This window comes from Convolutriloba macropyga, chromosome 6 (assembly GCF_964194025.1).
Source record: "Convolutriloba macropyga chromosome 6, txConMacr16.3, whole genome shotgun sequence".
Classification (NCBI taxonomy): domain Eukaryota; kingdom Metazoa; phylum Xenacoelomorpha; order Acoela; family Convolutidae; genus Convolutriloba; species Convolutriloba macropyga.
In genome coordinates this window covers 26,517,958-26,536,507 of record NC_134473.1, presented here as the reverse complement: position 1 = coordinate 26,536,507, position 18,550 = coordinate 26,517,958, and positions in this window count along the sequence as shown.

Sequence of the window (18,550 nt, the reverse complement as noted above, 5' to 3'; positions counted from 1 at the left end):
TACTGGTACCCTGCTCCACCAGGTCAAAAATGGGGTACCTGTCCTGGCCAATTTCTCGAGAATGGCTCATCGAAACGAAACGACACCTATATCAAAACAAAGCTTAGCTCAAGCTCGGTGTAACAAAACAAAGTTTATCGAAATCGGTTCACTCTACAACGAGTTATTGCAAAGTTAAGTACCGTACCAAATGGCCAAAATGACCAGAAACATCATCTGCAGAGCTAAGATTTGCCATGTTAATGCGCCAACCAAATTAGAAATAATAACTAGACGGCTTTGCCATAACATAAGGAAGCTAACAGGCCAAAAACAAGCTTTAAATCGCATTATAAGTGATGTTGCAGAGCTCTGTATGTACTGGTACCCTGCTTCACCAGGTCAAAAATGGGGTACCTGTCCTGGCCAATTTCTCGAAAACGGCTCATCGAAACGAAACGACACCTATATCAAAACAAAGCTTAGCTCAAGCTCGGTTTAACAAAAAATTTTTTTATCGAAATCGGTTCACTCTACAGCGAGTTATTTCAAAATTAAGGTACCGTACCAAATTACCAAAAAAGCAGAGTACTCCGGCTGCAGAGCCAAAACTCGGCATCTGCACTTGCTAAAATGGTATAAAACATACATATGGGAGCACTCTCCTTATTCTAACGAAGCTGAGGAACTGTAACTTATAACTTAAATCAGCTTTTTTGTGGTACCGAAATTTTGTTACCCGAAATGACCAAAAATTGCAAATTTTCTCCAAATTTGGACATAAATAACTTTTCCCGGTTATTGATTCAGAATGACAACCGAGTATAGCAATCAAGAGGGGTTCAGTAGCAACAAAACAAGCCTATGACCGTTTAATTTGGTCCAGTAAATTAGCAGATATCAACAAAATACTGTTTTGTACGCCATTTTGGGCTAAAAGCGGAGACCAAAATATCCGGAACTGACGTAAAACCAACGTGAAACAGAGTTACCGGCGTATTTGTGAGTGTGATTCTGGTCCACTTCGACAGTCTGGGTAACGGAAACACTTCATGGGGAGGTGGGAAAAAATTTCCCACCACACCATGAAGGTTATGATGTTTTGTGTGTTTTGACATAAAACAACATCCACAGAAATTTGATGAAATCGTGAAAAAAGAAAAATTGTTGAGTTAACCCCATTAATTGATACAAATAGCTTCAGGAACTTAAATACTGTCCAGAAAACACAAATAGCACGTCTGAAAACTTGTTCAATTGCAAAAAAATCATTCATTTGGTCAAATGACCTATTTTGATTACCAAGTTTCACATTTCGCTACAATACACCATCAAAACGTGTAAAAAAATGGTACAATATGTATATATCGACCCTCCCCATTAACTAAGCAGTCTAAAAACTATAATGTTTAATCTTGACACAAAAAATTTCACATTTATGTAACCGCTGAAGTAGCCAAACAAGGCCCAAATTCGAGGTTCGGCGCATACAGAGTTGAGTGGGTCAAAAATTGACCCATTCAACTCCGTAAAATCTTTCTATAATTTTATATGGAGATCCTCCCCACTATCAGGGGAATTCAATGAACTAATCAATGTAAGTTTATTTTGGTTTTCTGGGGTACCCGTATTTGGAGAACACCAAAATCACCTAATTGGTAAATTTTTAAAATTTGAATTTTTTTTTTTAAAAAGTGTATAACTTTTTCACAACGACGACTTAGGACAGCACATAAACAACGAAAACAATAGGATTACAGCATCAGAAGAATTGGTTTCTGCCCGAAAAATTTGATAGGGTAATTTGGAAGATATCAGCAAATTACTGAATTGTACCCCTTTTTGAGATAAAAGCAGAGCCACAGTTCTACAGAAACCCAGCATAGAACAGCCATGCTAACGTGTTTGTGAGAGTAGCCTAGGTCCACCCAGTAAATTTTTGGCACGGCAAGCCTTGATGGGGAGGCGGAATAAGTTCTCAAGTCACCATGGAGGCTAAGATGTTTTGAGTGGTTTGACAAAAAAAACAACACAAACACAGAACTTTGTTGAAATTGTCAAAAATGAAAAAATGTTGAATTAATTATAACCATCAGTAAAACCTGCTTCACGGACAAAAATATGATGTAGAAAACGGAAATTAAATAGGGAGAAGGACGTATTATTGAAACTTTAACACTCCGACTAAAAAAATAAAAAGAAGACGGAAAATTTTGACTTGCATCAAAATAACATGCTGAAAAGCAAGTGCAGATTAACTAAGGCTAAAGAAGAGCTCGGCCAATACTGAATGCAAGGTTGATCACAGAAATTAAAGCCAAATTGACGAAAAAATAGCAGTTTTTGAAAAATGCCATTGCTTTTGTTAGTTCGTCAAAGATATTCTTCTTAAAAACCACGGAAGGTTGAGTGATTAATCATTTGAAAAAAAAAAGGTTTTCAGATGACTCGAATGACTAAAAATAACAGATTTTATTTGCCATTTTTCGGCTGCGACGTCGTTTAATATCAGTTCGTTCTCAAAAACAGACTGCTGGTTCAAAATCTGACAACAATGAAATACTACAAAAGCTTTGATGTTGCAAAAGTTTCAAAATCTTTATCAGAAAAAACTTGGTTGATTTACAAAAAATGATAACAATCTAGTGATTTTGGCCTTGCGTTGAATGTTGGTGAAAACGTCAACCAGTAAGAAAACTTAAGATAGACTACTAGCAAAAAAAAACAAACAATTTATTCAACGCATATTTTATAACAATTTTAGTTATTGAGTGAGTGTATTGAAATTTTCTGTCTGTGCTATATAATATGCAATTAAATTAAATTGATTGATTGATCACAATAGTTGATTGATCACAATAGTTTCTAAAAATTACCTTCACGAATTAAAAATAGAAGCAGATAACCCAAGTATCTAGTTCGGTTTGTAGAAACAGTATTTTTTTCAAACTATTTGTTCCCTTAATGCATGTAAGCTTCACCAAACAACCCATCCACTCATATTAGTACCTGATCCTATGCACCTAAATGTCATTAGACCTTTTTTTTAACGGAATGCCAAAAAAGTCATGAAATCCTAGTCATAGACTTTACACGATACATAGTTATGACCTCACGTTAATTTTCTTCAACCTTAATTTCCTACATTTTTTTTGGCGTACTATGGTAGTGAAAACAGCTTCATGCTTTTATTTTTTAACCCTTTTTTTAAAAAATCATGGGCCCAAAAAGCTTTGCCGCGACTGGCTTGAAAAAAAAATCTGGGGAAGGAGAAAGGCGGTCTCAAAAATTTAACCTCATTTCTTGAAAGAACGACAATTGTAACGTTGTTGAAATATCCTGCCTCTGTTAGCTGGGCTTAAATGCCAGACAACAGATGCGTTAAGTGCGATAATAATGTCTTTGAAGCCAAATGGCACAAACAAAAACAAAAACTGCAAATTATTAAAAAAAAAAGAAACGTTTTTTTCTGCTTGATTTTGCACGATTCTTCGTGCCATATGAACCTTTTCCTATTCTCCTGGTCACATTTGACTACTCTAGAGTAGAAAGATGAGTTTAATTTAAGAAAAACACCTGTTAACGATCTGTTTTGCTCTCTCAATGAGTAGCCCAGTACTTCGTTCTGACGAACGTAATTTGTTAATCGCAAAAAAAAATCAAACTCTCCTTTTTCATGCAAAATGAATACCGGAATGAAAAATGCGGAGCAAATATGTTTTTCCCTGCTGAAAACCATATTTTCAACTTTTTCGATTCAATTTTTTGGTTTTTCAGGTTTTTGGAAAAGTCAGGTACATCTTTCCTGCTGATGCAAGGGCTCTTAAAGTGCTTAAATTTTGAGTTATAGTCAAACTGTTTTTCAACCCAAAAAGATCATTTCAGTATAAAGCACTTGTACAGATGAGTTAATTCACCAAAGGAAAATGCTCTAGCACCATTATTTGCAATTTTATTGAAATTTTAAATTTAGTAAGGAGATGGCACAAAACTGGCTTTCTAGTCAAACTTTTTCTATTTTCGTCGTATGTGCATTCTAACTAAAATTTTTCAACGTGATCCCAGAAACAAGGAACCAATTGATCTCCCAGGAGGTCATACGTGCCATAAAAAAGGCATTTAAACAACAAAAAGTGACTTTTATTCCAAATGTGTAAGAAAATTTAAAACTCTTGTTGCTCAAAAACAGAAAGTGAAATTTTGTGCCAATTTGTTTTTTTAGCCACTACGCAAATCCTAAAAGGTTCCCAAAAGCATTTTTCCGACGTGGAGAGCGAGGGGGAAAAAATGCGGTCAAAAACAGAATCGAAATCACCCTATACATCGATCTGACTTGGCTGCCCTAGTAGTAGTAGTAGTAGTAGTAGTAGTAGTAGTAGTAGTAGGGGAGGCCAAGGTCTTAACGATGTAAGGAGGGTATCATATTTCTGACATGGCCGCCCCTAACCTATAAGCATATTTCTAACAACATATTTCTGACCGAGAGTTCTCTTCATATTTCTCACCTCTCAGTTAGAAATATGCGGCGCATTTTTATCACTTGGCACAAAAACATATTTCTACTCCTATGACTAGAAATTCAAAATGCCCCAATTTTCCAGCAATTTTGATAAATGATTGCTCACTGAAGATTTTTGAGCAAGTAGATTTTTGACAAAAGCTATTGATTGCTCAGACAAAAAAAATAGTTGATTATAATCATCTAGTCTGTCTTCAGGCTACAAAAGTACCGTGTTGGGGAATTGCAAGCATTTGGGCAAATTTTCAGACCAAAAATGAAATTTTTAAATCCAATAAAGAAAGTCTAAGAAAATGAAAGTAAAAAAAGTCGAAATATAGAACTACTAACTTTACAAGTAACGAATTCGAAATTTGAGTTTGAAATTTAATCAAAATTCTGAAAACGCTGAATTTGAATTATAATTCAAAGTTCACTAATTCCAATGTTATAATTTAAAAACAGAAATCTTTTACAGTATTTCTGAAACTAAATTCAATTGCTAAAATTGCTCCCTTCTTTTAGAGCGTTTTTGTTATTCCAATTTTGTGCGTAGCATCATTCAATCATTGCTCATTGCATCGAAAACTTATATTTACCTCAACTTTTTTTAGTGTGTTATTTTGAACTAATTTTCTATTTTATATATATATTTATTACCCCAAATCAAGAAGCCCTCTATAATTTTACTACTAATTCTTTAATAAAAGTATGATTTGGTTGGAACAGTTTGTGGACTATTGTGTATTTTTCATAGCCTTTTTCGGCAACTTTTTCAATTTAATTCTGTTGTACGTGAACAGAAAGCAATAGAAGAGCATGGACATTTACGTGTACAGTTTGGCCATGTTTGACTTCATCTACACATTGGGCATCCCTGTTCGCATTTATGTCAGATGGAAAGATGGACACTGGCCTTTTGGATCACTAAGTTAGTATGCTGGTTTTATATTCCTTGAAGTTTTTTTCGGAGGAAACATGAAAATTCAATGTTTAAATTCCGTTAAATTCAATGTTTAAAACCGTTAAATAGAATATTCATATTTTCTGGTTTTAAAATACATACACAGTTTCAAATGTTAGGTATGCTTATTTTATTTTTTTTGTTTTTTTTTTCAACTGTTCTCCGGCAAAAACCCAGAGTTGAATTGAAACTGGAACGTTTTGAGGGAAATATTTTTTGCTTGCACTTTTCCGCCCAGTAAAGAACGGGCGTGATAGACAATGAAAGTGAGGTCGCCAGATAAATCGATCTCTAAAGGTATCATGACACAGTCGTCTCTGTTGTCGTAACCTGGAATGGCATCGTACTCCTGTGACGTAGTAAATACTCTGCTCTCATTTTGGTAGACTTCGCAAAACGGTTTGCAACCTGTTCTCTGGCTGTTGATTAATGGCACTGGTCTAAGGATTAGATTGGTAAACCTAACTACCTTCTGGTGAGGAATGATTCGGGAATGCTGCTCGGAGGAGTTGCAAACGTCCGCAACGTACTCGATGTATCTTCTATGGGATGGTTTGATGCCGGCTCCTGTTCTCCTAAGTGTGAACAAATGCAAACTCGGCCCTAAAGTTTGATATATATTGCAAAAAGCGAAGAACGCAGCCACGACTAATGCCGACTAAGCTTTGCAGTGAATAACCGCAATGTTCTTGGCATCCATTTTCAACCATTGCGACATGTTTTTGCAGATTATCAGCAAATTGTTCAAATTGGGACTCTTTTTGGGGGGCCAACCGCAATGAGAAACACGGTTCTGAAATTTTTCGTGCCTGTATGTAGAGAGAGTTAAATTGTACAGTGCATATTTGCCCGAATGTTTGGCGTCCAAAAAAGCTTAACATCGTCGATGTTTTATCGTACGGCTCCTTTTATTCCCTCTCGAGGATATGACATGACAAGAAATCGGGACGTAATGTAGGATATGTCCAGTTCACCTTTAGCGTAAGTTGACATTGTTTCCATCATTTTGTTCGAAGTTTCTTTTTTATTTGATAGGAAGCTAGCAATGTGAAATTTGGCGAATGTGAAATTGTTCTTTTTGTTTTTGGCTTTTTCTCCCCTATTATTCCTTTGTGCGGATTCGGCACTTTTTTTAACCTTACTTTTGTACCAAAATCACACAATGCTTTCAAGTCAGGAACCTGTTGGTTTTCCTCCATGATTGTAACAGCCTTACAACTCTGGGTTAATGTAGCATCCATGTTGCAAAACAATCCAGAAAAGACCGGATTGCTACAGACTGGCAGTAATCTCTCACTGATGTGGATCCATTGAGTTATTCTGGCATTGGGAATATCTTGAAAAGTGCTTCAAATTTTTTGGAGAGGTACCCTTTGTTGCAATAGAAGGATCCGTCATAGTTGAAGCGGTCCTTGCTGAGGGGCAAAAAGGACACAATTGTTGCTTTTTTCTTAGTTTTTTTTATTAAGTATCTGGCCGCCAATGCAAGATGATAGAGGTATGAACCATGAGCTCAAATTTCAACAGCCTACCAGACCAAAAAAACTACTTTCAAAGAATGTGGCCCAAGTGCGCATCACGCAGAAAGTGATCACTTCAGTGACGACGCTTTCTATTATCACTTAAATAACCTAAAATGGAATCTATTTACTTTCAAATGTGGAAAACGGCCATGTATCTGTAACGGCCATGTAAAAATGACCATGATCAGTAGTTCCAGACTAGACTTGAAGTTCCGAACCACATTGCAAGTTTCGCTATACCAGAAGTTAAAAATACATCAGTCTAAAAGCACTACGAATTAGACCGACTATTTTTATAATTGATTTGTAATTGTAATTTCCTCAGGTTGTTTATGTTTTCTGATGGCCCTCAAGTTTCAAATTTCAAAAAACTAGGAATTGAAAAACATACCCATAGACAACAAGTCTAGTATAATCATTAATTGAAATTTTCAAAATAATATCCGATTGATCTCAATCGACGCTGAACTTCAATCATTTAATATTCCCCGCTCGAAATAATAAAATTAAGTTTTTGATTTGTAACAGATCGCAAAAAGGATAATATCAAAGTTTGGCTAATGAGCTCTTTTGGAGTACGAAAGCCATTGAATTTTCCTCCATTTTTCTCTATCTCTTTTCTCATTTTTTTCCACTCTTTTCTTTCTATAGCTCCGATTGAAAAGTATCTATCTAATCGAAAATTTCTCCAGAAAGCAAAAAAGCAAGCAAGAGACTCAACATTTGAATTAGAAAAACAACGAGTAGTAAGTTAGCAGCTAATCAATTGAATTCTGCACCAACGTATAATATAACACTAAAAACATTAAACAAAGAGCGCCTTCATTATCTGCAATCGCGTTCAAGCCTTCTTTAAAATCAAAGACGGACTACATATTTAAATATAATTTAAATGGATCAAAAGACCAAAGTACAAATCAGAGGTAATTTTGTATGTGTACAATTCAAGGACAACATTAGACAATGCATTGAATAGCAAAATTGATAAATTATAATTAAACAGCACACTAATACAGCACTTTCGGAGAAAGGAGATGTAAATAATGAGTAGAATTCAAACAACTCAGTTGATTGAATCTAGAAACAATCAATGTTCGATGAAAAAAGAAGATCGGGATCAATTCTGTTTTGAAACTCCCGCCTTAGCATGGATTTAATAAAGTAACAGGCTATGTACCAAATCATAATTTTATACTTGGGTGAGATGAGAGTTTAGTTTCTTAATATCTTAGCTCCTTTTTTCTTTGTCATCTGATGATGTGAATTGCACGATCATTCACCTTCAAAACTTGCATGTGGTCGTCTCTTTCATAACCTCACCGCATGTGAAATGAGGTTGTGTACCGCAAAAAGAGGCCGTGAAATAATGGTGTTAATCACAACAAGGAAACGTGGTTGGTCGTCTCAACAAGTGGCCCTCTCCCAAATATGCCGTGAAATCATAACCTGAAACACCTAACGATCTAATCTTTGATCTGTTGAAATATATTTTGAATAAAATTCCATTTTCAGTTCTGTTTACATAACTTCTTGCAAATTCACTCCACACGTTATTCATTATTGCACGTGAGTTAAACTGAAAATGCCCTTTATGGATCGATACGTCATCCATTCACACAATTTGGCTATTTAATTTACTCACAGAATCCACATTTAAATTAAAAAGGAGACCAATAAATGCATTGCGGTGCCGGTTCATCGGGTCTTTCACATTATAGCCCCCCACGAAATTATAGCCCCCCCCCATTATGGTATAATTACCATGATTGGGGGCCATAGGTTATCTGACAACTAAGAAGCTGGGGGGGGAGCTGGGGGGGGGTATAATGGGAAAGACCCCAAAGCACGACAGAACTGTTGTGAATGGAGTGTGATCAAATTTTACCTCCAAGCAGTTCCCCCTCGTAGAACCCGTCCTCGTCCATGTCCCCGTGTATGTAGACGTAGTCACCCTTGGTCACAAACAGTTCCAACTCAGGGTTGTCATTCGGGGAGAACTTGAGAGGGTCGTACGTGTACTTGGCTATGTACACTGTCACCTAGATAAGCACATAAAAACATTTTTAGAGCAACTTTTCGCCCATTATCTTGATTCTAAGTCAACACCATTATAGTGAGAGTAAAGTTTGGGACCTTTGAGGGTTGCGACCCCACAATCTCATAATTGATTGCAATCCTGTGCTCTACAATGAGCCAAATGGTCCACTTAAATTGTCACATTATCATTTGAAGCTCCATCTTATGATCACAACTTACTTACTAGAGTGTATACTCTAACACCCACGTTTCCCTATTTGATTTTCGATACCTTTTCCTTAAAATGGAGGACTGGGATTGCAACTAAAATTCGTGGACAATACGAAAAGTCCAAAGTTGGTTGCATACCTGAGCAAGGTGCAATTTGAGAAAGGGTTTTTGATAAAATTTGATAAATTTTGAGACACTTCATAAACAACTGAGATGAGTTGTGAGATTACAAACCAGATGAGGATTTGTTGACTTGTGATACTCTGATTGTTTGCCAAGAGATTCCAGCAGAATTGTGTACTTTACACATGTAAGTACCACAGTCTTGTCTACTCAGTCGACTCATCATCAGAGTAGAATAGGAGTCAGAATGTTTCACCTGTACACAGTAAAACAGCATACAGATTAATATTACAACTTCAGTTAATATTCTCCCCACACTTTCCTCACATTTTTGGTCGAAAGAGAACGCAACAACCCAACTGTGGTATATCAAGCTAACAAATTAAAGTAAAAGAATCCTTAATTTTGTTTGTGATACCTGTCCAAGTTATCACGTGATGGAGAGATTTCGGGTTCTCAAGCAAATCTAAGAGACATCCAAGATTGACCGATTTCAAACTGTCGGCATGACCACTTTTTGCTGTCCCGGTGTTTGTATTGTGTCAAAGTGTCCAGACCTCCAATTTCGACAAGTTCTTAAAATAATTGAGGCAAAACTTTTGGAATTGATGCCAAGCATTGAAGTTGTATTTCTTCAAATTGTGATGGTAACCATGTAGAGTCTTTCTGTGGTACGGGTGAAACGTAGTAAAACATAGCGGGTAATAATTTGAATTCCTTCAATAAAGGCGTGACCGAAGGGTTGTCTGATAAGTTCATGATGACGGCTAGAAGCATTCTTTTGAACTCGAAATCCTCCTCGCTTTCGGAGATACGAAGTTGTTTTGTAAGGCTGTAGATGTTTCTGGTTTCTGTGAAAGAGAACAGAGTCAAGATTGTTCTGGCCAGAACAACTTCAATGAATGGTGATAGAGGGTCTGTTTTGGCTATTAGGTTGATTATCGCAAGTAGGTCGTTTCTCACAGTCCTGAAATGAAAAGGTCCATTTATGACTTTAAGTTTTTTTAAATTGAGATTTATAGTATACCACGACCGTTCGAAATAGTTCCAGGGTCATCGTATATGGTATCATACAAATCATAACGTGTTGCCAAGGAACAAGATAAAACATGTCTTGCTCGATTCATTAATGATTGTGAGGACATTCAAAAAAATTGCTGTGCTAAGATTTGAATTTTCTCCAAAATGAAAAATGCAATCAAAAATCTGGTTTGTACGATTGTAGTACACATTCATACGAACAAATTAAGCCATCATTCACGTCTCTACGATGTTTCAAATTTTTGCAACGAAAAATTGAAAATTGAAAATTTTTAGAACGAAAAATTGAAAACTGAAAATTGAAAATTGAAAACTAAGCTATAGTAAACAAACATGGTTTACTATAGCTTAGTATGATATGTTCATTAACTGAAATGATTGGATTTGATTAAATAACGACATCAAATGTCGAGAGCAACAAACACACCTTACTAAATTTGATGCTGAAGATTACGTCAATTCGAATCAGTTTCATGATCTTCAACAACGTTCAATTTCCGAAGCAATACTTCCTTTCGCTTTCGTTTGGCTTCTTCCTTCTTAGCAGCTGCCTTTTGGTGGGACGGCAAGTGGCTCCATCTCTTCTTTTTGACAGTACGCGTATTTGGCGGTTTTGGAGCTACATCAAGTTCAAGCTCCCGATTGAACAATTGCCCGCTATCACCACTCAGTTGGGGTGCTACCTGACGTTTTGCTCGTGAGGAAAGATTGCGAAGGATCTTCAGCTGCTCTTTTCCCATTCCAAAGGCAAAATTCTGTGCTACGCGAGAGAATCTGTCTGTGTCTGCCAAACAACCAGCTTCCCACCCTACTACGATTGATGGGCCTCGGACGGTTAAAACGGTATGTGCCCACGAAGACGGTTGAGCGATTATACTGCCAGGTGTAGATAAATGCACGTACAACAGATGACGCCATTGATGAGGTGGTCCGGTCTTGATTAACTCCATGAAATCAGCAGGTGTTTTTATCATGCGAATTAACCAGATTGAGGCCGAGATTGATCCTGCGTAAATGAAGACTTTTTGGCCAAACAGAACTGCAGCAACCGAATCATCTCCACTGTCCTCAATGTGTCCTTCGGTGAACCACTGGTTGCGGCCAAAAATTGCAGCTACAGCACGAAATTGAAGTGTTGCAGGCATGTCAAACTTACAAAGATGGTCCACTCGAAATGACCATGATTTGCAACTACCAAGAATCTCGTGCTTCACTTCGAGCTCGTTTACATGCTGTATTCGTGTCCCACGACCAAGTCGACTCCAAAGAGATTGCAGACAATCAGTTTCTTCGCACTCTTGAACCATCTTGGTGAAGTTCTTCTGCAACTGGAAAATCTCTTGATTCTGGATCTCGATGACTTTCGCAATCCAACCAGTCGTCGGACAGATAAACTCGTCCATGGAAGCAGCTCTTAATCCTGCGTAAATACTTTGCCATGTTTTTCGCCCAGTTCCATCGAAAGTTGGAACAAACTGCCAACCAACAGACAACAATGCAGCTTTCGAACAAAAAGCATCGGCAAATTCACAAAACAAATGTTCAGTCATAACTTTCTGAAGTTGAACACATTTAATGAACTGGTCTAAATTTGAAACATACACATCAAACACGGAAGTAAACATGTACTAAACAGTCTAAACGCATGTCTCTACGCATTTTATTGTTGCCTTCGGAGTTCGCTGATGATGTTCTCAACATTGATGTTCTCAAGATTGATTCTTTTAAAACTATCAACTGTGGGGAGACTGAATTAATTGCGGCTCTTAGTAAACTGTATCAATTGGGTTTAATCAGTTTAATCAGTTGGGTTTAATACAAAACGACCTGACCGTACTAGGACAAAAGATCGAAAGACAACAGATCGAAAGCTTAAACTGGGACAATTAAATTAAATTATTCAAATTCCGTATTGGCCAATCGGATTGCAGCTCTCAAATAAAATACAGGCATAACAACCATTCCTTGTCCCAATGTTTGTTTTCGATACCTCATTGTCCTTTCGATCTATTGTCCGGTCACCACACCAGACAATAGACGACTAGAACTGGCCGAAGAAATTTGAACAATGAAGCAGGAGGACACAAATTTTGGTATACTGATAATTTAATTGATAAGTTTAACTTTCTAAAATGTAGATTATACTGGTAAAAAATAATCATCATTCTGTACCCAAAATCTTTGAACTTAAAATTTTCATAGTAAATAGGCAACTCGTAAGTTCATAAAAGACACTGCAATCAATTGTTGTAAATGTAGTTCTAGTTTATGGTAGCACTACTCATAAGATTGTTCAACCTGTAAATGTGGTCATAAATAGATTAACTACAATTGTAGCCATCAAACCCAAGCATACTCCACCATACAAATTGAATTTCCGCGATTAAAAACATCAGATGGGTCACAGTTTCTGAGGAAAATTTCACAAGGTTGAGTTAAGTCAATTGATAAAATTGTTAGCAAACTTTCCTATGGCGACGACAAAATTTGTAACATTTTGATGAAAATTATATCACCGGCAAGTCTGGAGATTTTTACTAGTCTATTAACCAGATCCTTCAATGAAGGCAGATTTAATTTAAGGAAAAAGTATGCCTCAACGTAAATAAAGAATCTGTTGTGTTTTTCCTCCATCTCCAAAAAGCTCTCGACGCCATTGAACACTATGTCTCAACGTAAATAAAGAATCTAACAGTAAACAAATAACTAACATAATCAAAAAACAAATAATAAAAGCAAAGTCTCAACCAAAGAGTTAACTAGAGGAATCAGAAATTTGGTGACACGAAATAACAGACGAATCTTGGTTGTTGTTTGCTCTTTGATGTGTGCTCTTTGTGTGCCGTTTGAGATTACAACGTTTATTTGTGGTCTTCTTGGCAGTGTGGCGCGTTCTCCTGTTCTCCACTGTTCTCCTGTTCTCCACTGTTCTCCTGCTCCACTGTTCTCCTGTTCTCCACTGTTCTCCTGTTCTCCACTGTTCTCCTGTTCTCCACTGTTCTCCTGCTCCACTGTTCTCCTGCTCCACTGTTCTCCTGCTCCACTGTTCTCCTGCTCCACTGTTCTCCTGCTCCACTCTTCTGTTCACAAACTCTTTCTTCTGCAACTTTCTATCAATTTCTGCAACTCCATGGCAAAGCCCCGTGTCGGGGTCTACAAGAGCTAGTAGAACTGGCGCGCTTTCCACTGCTTCCACAACCGTCCCATGAACTACCAATTTTACACTTAGGTTTCCACATACTGCTGATTCATTCTCCACTTCTACATTTTCAGGCTTCACAAACACAGCTTCCGACTTGTGATGTTTCACATCCATGACAAACAACAAACGCACACAATTTGCAAGAGTAAAAAAACAACTTTCAATCAATCTGAAAAACACAACATATAATAAGCATTGAGTCTACTATTCTGACACTGGAAAAAGATAAACCGAAATAGACTGATAAACAAACTAATTCTGACTCGCACATCAAACTCCGCCTCCGCCCCCGACCCCCGCCTCCGCCTCCTATTGCCATATTAAAAGACTTAAGCATGATGGGAATAACTTTCAATTTGAAGGTTAATCTTTCAAAACTCAAAACAATAACAAAATCTTTCAATATCTTTCAATATCTAACAAAATCTTTCAATATCTTTCAATATCTAACAAAATCTTTCAATATCTTTCAATAATAATCTTTCAAAATTCAAAACTCAAAACAATAACAACTGAAAGTTGAACTGATCCGGGCATAAAAGCCATATATTAGAGACTACTGTGATTGCACTCATCATTTTCATCGTTATTATTACAAACTACACATTCGCAACAGAAAAGAGGAGTTCACATTGTAAAAAAACTACACACATATAATCCTTGAAGCTAACCAACTATACTTTTTGAAGCAATTTTAAAACTAATACATTGGATTCACTAATGTTTCAACAAACATTGTTGCAACAGTTTTGAAGAACACTGCATCAATCTATATCTGGTAAAAGCATCATCTATATTTGACAGACAGAAGTGAAAAGAAGATATTACGTCACCATAAAGTTATAGCAAACACAAAAATATCATCCGATAACAAGAAGAATTTCCGACTATTGAGTCAAGTTTAACAAAAATATTTAACTAAGCATATGTGCTTTTCCTGATGAAGATATACTGTTACTAAATTCAAAGCCGATAGAAAATGACAGTTAGAAACCATATGAGCAAAACCCAACTCGCTTCCAATTTTCTAGCTCTTTAATCAAGAAACAAACATGGTTGTACGAAGTTACGTTTTTGACGTCAACTTCTTCAACTAAATGAAACAGATTTGTTTTGTTCGGCACACTTTTGCCGAGAAGCTGTGCGTAGAAAAATTTTGCAATGACAAGGTACTGCTGATTGGTCAACTGCTTTTTACGGGGGCGGTTACAGAGAAACGTTGAAATGAGATCGATTGATGGCATCTCCTTTCCCTTTGTTGACACTTTATGAGTGAAGGGAAGATACTTTGGACGCTTCTTCAAACTGCCCTGGTTGTCGTGATCTTTTCCATAATCATCGTCATCGTCTTCATCGTCCTTGTCGCTTTCTCCACTTGAAATATCGCATCCTTCAGCATCTTCAGCGTTGTTGGTAACCTCGCCTGCAAATTCGCTAGTCTCTTCCTCCAGACTAACTAACTGAAGAACTTGTGATCCATTATTAATTTCGCACAACTTACCCTTGTAATTAGATGGGAGATTCAGAAGCTGATCTATTGCATGTGAGGTAACATTCGCGTCTATTTCCTTTGGTTGTAGTTCGTAGAAGTTCTCCGCAATTCGCCTTGTATGACCGATATGTCGATCTAGTGCCTTTTGGGTTCGGAGGTCTGATACGTACTGTGCAAATATAGTGCACATTGAATGCCTCCAAACGTTCGTGTTCAACTTAATTTTCATGCCAATTATATTTTCGAGTGGTACGTACCATTTGGAATACACGTTTTTACGGACATTTTCATCGACCTGATTCATATCGAGAAATAAGTGATTCTGGTCACCAAGTCCCAGCTTTTGCTTCAAGTCAACAAACCTGAGGAGATAATCAAATTCTTCGCATGTCAAAATTACTCTTCTGACGGATTCTTTTCGGAAGTTTTTGTTTGTGTTTCGCATTTGTTCCATCAACTCGTGCTTTGCTTTGCGGAATCCACTGTTTCTAGCGGTGCTAATTTTATCAAGGAGAGCTCTGTCAAAACACGCAAAGGTAACGGTTTTATGCTTCCGGTTCAGATGAACTCTATCAAGAAAAGACTTTTCAAGATACATGGCTGTAGATATTCTGCACACATTCCAATTTACAATCACAAAAATCAGAGAAAACTGCAAGAGGCGGTACTTGCGAACTATGTCGCGTGAGTTTTTACTGGATATGTCAGCATCCTCCAAAAACTCGAAGCAATCAATTAGAACTGTCATTATTTTGTAAAAACATTCTTTCACTTGATCAGAGTTAACTATTGAATGTTGCTTAAACTCCTGGTTGAACTGAGTTTCTACCGGTATAACAGTTTGCGCTGTTGATTGATATCTGTCCAGCGCTGCGTCCATATTATCACAGGTCCAAATCCAATGCATGTTTGGTGGATACAAAGCCAGTTTGCAGAACTTGACAAAATCACGTAGTTCTCGACACACTTGCGCTTTTGTTGAACCCATTCTAACACTCATAAGTTTTTCGAACTTCTCAAACAGCTCTGGCACGCAGGTAACGGTTTCAAAACCATTTGATTCATTAATGAGCAACTTAATTTTCGTAAGCTTAGCAGGCATCTTTTCCGGACAAAACTTCCGCTTACCATTGAGAAACATGCTTTGCTTCTCCTTACGCCAGTTATCAACGGCAAGGTTGAAGTCAAATTTGTGTTTATTAAGGGGAAACACAGTTTCCGCAATCTGTCCAATAAAGTTTTGAGGGCAAATATTTTCGGGAAGATCTCTCACTTTGAGAACTTTGATTACGCTATGAGTTGCATCATTCTCCACTACCGACCAATGGATTGCTTTTCTGGTATACAGAAGAAGACAGTCATCTTTGGTGCACAAGAAAAGTTCCCTAGTGCTCCTTCCGTGTCTTCTTTCGAAATAATGCAGCTTGGCTACAATTTTCAAGTGAACTTCGTTTGTCATTTTATGAATGTCTCTCAGATGACGCGGTAAGCAGGTGTGATTATTTATAACTTTCAGACAGAACTGACACGTCACGGGAAACAACTTTGTTCTTTTGGCAATTTGGTCAACCTCAGCGATTGAAACCAAAGTTTGTTCATTTTGATTTAACGTCAGATTTTTGATCTCTCCACAACTGCTCTCGGAGTTTTGGTTTTGTTCATTCCTGGTGCATCTATTAGTTTTTGAATTGGTGGGTTGTACAGTTGTATATTTGGTACTTTCCGAGCACGTCGAGACGTCTGAGTTAGTCTCTCCAGAAGTTGTGTCGTGGGAAAATTTTGGGACATCTAAGCTTGACTCCAAGGCGGTTTTGTAGGCAGAGAGAAAACTTACCTTCTTTTTTTGTCTTTCGATTTTTCCTCTAGAGGACTGTAGTCCGGGTCGTTGTCTACTGAACGTTTACGTTTCATAATTACATTTCTTCCGTTGGTTTGCGGTTTGAGCTTGAACTTTGAGCTTTTTTCTCTGGGAACTAATTGCCCACGTTTGCATCTCTCCATGACTAATTCCACTTGATAAGTTCCTATCTCATATTCACAACAGTTGCCTTCCAAGGAACCTGGCCATCGGAACTTTACATTTTCATTATGGACATCGTTCATGTGGTCTTTAATATGTTCCACGTAACCCCCTGGTATTAAAACGTTGCATTTTTTACACTCCACAAATTTGAAGAAAAAGGGACTCACTATATTCTCAAATATGTGGGTGCACTCATGGAGGAATACGTGCTTTGCGATAAGGAAATCCCCGTAAAGCAGTGATGAGCAAAAGTAGCACTGGAAAGGAAGAAACATTGTATTGCGAAACTTGTCATCGTCGTTGTCGACGTGAATGTCAACAATCCGCGATACTGGAGCAGATGCCTCGGGTGTCAGCAAGCAGTCATTTCTATCCTCTCTCGCATCAATTCCATTGTCAATCTGGGGCAGAGATGTGCCAGTAGTAGAGGCCACAGTTGTTATCGAGTAGTCCAAATCATCAGGGAGTCCTGGTTGTTCCTCATTGTCGGCAATTTTTTGTCGGTGTTTTGATTTTTCATGTTGACACATCTGACCTTCGTTTCTATCCTCTCTCGCATCAATTCCATTGTCAATCTGAGGCAGAGATGTGCCAGTAGTAGAGGCCTCAGTTGTTATTGAGCAGTCCAAATCATCAGGGAGTCCTGGTTGTTCCTCATTGTCGGCAATTTTTTGTCGGTGTTTTGATTTTTCATGTTGACACATCTGACCTTCGTTTCTATCCTCTCTCGCATCAATTCCATTGTCAATCTGAGTCAGAGATGTGCCAGTAGTAGAGGCCTCAGTTGTTATTGAGCAGTCCAAATCATCTGGGAGTCCTGGTTGTTCCTTATTGTCCGCAACTTTCTTTCGGTACTTTGATTTTCTGAGTTGACGCGTCTGACCGTCGTTTTTGTCCTCTCTCGCATCAATTCCATTGTCAATCTGAGGCACAGATGTGCCAGTAGTAGAGGCCTCAGTTGTTATTGAGCAGTCCAAATCATCTGGGAGTACTGGTTGTTCCTTATTGTCCGCAACTTTCTTTCGGTACTTTGATTTTCTGAGTTGACGCGTCTGACCGTCGTTTTTGTCCTCTCCCGCATCAATTCCATTCTCAATCTGAGGCAGAGATGTGCCAGTAGTAGAGGCCTCAGTTGTTATTGAGCAGTCCAAATCATCTGGGAGTCCTGGTTGTTCCTTATTGTTCGCAACTTTCTTTCGAAACTTTGATCTGCCAGTAGTAGAGGCCTCGGTTGTAATCGAGCATTCCAAAACACCCGGGCCTCCTGATTGCTCCTTGTCGGCAATTTCGGACCGAATCTCCTGCCTGAGTTTTCCCTCCACTCGCACGGTTTCCAGGAGGTTTACAGCCAATTCTTTGATTTCTGTGTTATACTTCGCAATAACTGCTTTTATGCTTCTGCTTGCTTTAGTGGACAAATTATCACTTACTAACAGTTCCGAATTGTTTTGATTAAAG